The 1,120-nt window shown below is 38.8% G+C and overlaps 1 non-coding gene across 1 annotated transcript; it reads left to right on the forward strand.

Annotated features, from left to right (window-relative positions):
- The first annotated feature begins 763 nt into the window (after positions 1–763).
- On the forward strand, positions 764–835 carry TRNAN-GUU (transfer RNA asparagine (anticodon GUU)). Its single transcript has one exon. It is a non-coding gene; the product is annotated as a tRNA-Asn (tRNA).
- The last annotated feature ends 285 nt before the right edge of the window (positions 836–1,120 follow it).

Genomic DNA, 1,120 nt, shown 5'->3' on the forward strand with positions numbered 1-1,120 from the left:
GAAAAATGAGATTATTCAGGAATACACATTGAATGCTGAGATTACGCAATGAATTTCTGGTAGTAGATCCATAACAAAAGAAGTTTTTGTGATTATTGCAGAAGAAATGAAACAAAAGATACGGTAGAGCTAGGACAGTTATTGTATGAGGTCTACCCAGTGCTAGATGCAGAGGCGCATAATAGATTGATACGAACATTATGAGTTGTCTCGTAATAAAACCAGTTGTTGCTGATACCCTCTTCTCGGCTCCTTCTTCTCCTTCTTCTATAACGTGAGCTCGGAGAAGAAAGAGATAGGAGGGTCCTATGGAGAATGTGGTCAGAAATCCATAATAAAGTCCGACCACAACGACCGAATTAATTATCTTAAGGCATAAGGATACTAGATTACCTAGTAGAAAAGATTTCAAAATCATCACAAACCTCCCTTTTTCTTTTCTATTGCAATTTCTGGATTATTATATGATGATTTTGAAACTTTCCATATATAGAAAAGAAATAAAAAGAGATAGACTAGAAATGACATCTGTTATGTGAATGACACCAAAAGTATATTAAATGACCAAAGTATATTAAATGAATGGAATTGGGATATGGATGGAATATAATGAAATAGAGCCACTTTTAGGTTCCCTATGAAATGAGGCATGGAGGGGAGCCACTACGAAGAAGTTCCGGGAGTTACGAAGGAAGATTCGAGCACATATTGGTCATGGGTTGAGAACGGGAATGGAACTCTATTAGATCGAATCTCCCGTTGTTCCTCAGTAGCTCAGTGGTAGAGCGGTCGGCTGTTAACCGATTGGTCGTAGGTTCAAATCCTACTTGAGGAGATTTGAAAATCATCGTCAACACCACGGTGTAGGTCCGGGATACTCCTTTGTTCCATAGCCCTGGGGCTATTTACACCTATCAAATTAAGAATTCTCAGATGTACTAGTACTACCAGTGCATCAAAGATGCAGTCATCGATTCTACCGAGAGGCCACAATTGCTGCGAGCAAACATATTAATGACGAGGAACGCATTTTTTTTATGCTACTAATACTTGTACTTGCTCTGCTATTCTTCCCCATCCTGGATGAGGAAGAGTTACGGGCACGTAAAACAAAAAAATA

Source organism: Bidens hawaiensis, unplaced genomic scaffold, assembly GCF_021521415.1.
Source record: "Bidens hawaiensis isolate Kalapana, Puna unplaced genomic scaffold, B.hawaiensis_p1.1 tig00035022_1, whole genome shotgun sequence".
Classification (NCBI taxonomy): Eukaryota; Viridiplantae; Streptophyta; class Magnoliopsida; order Asterales; family Asteraceae; genus Bidens; species Bidens hawaiensis.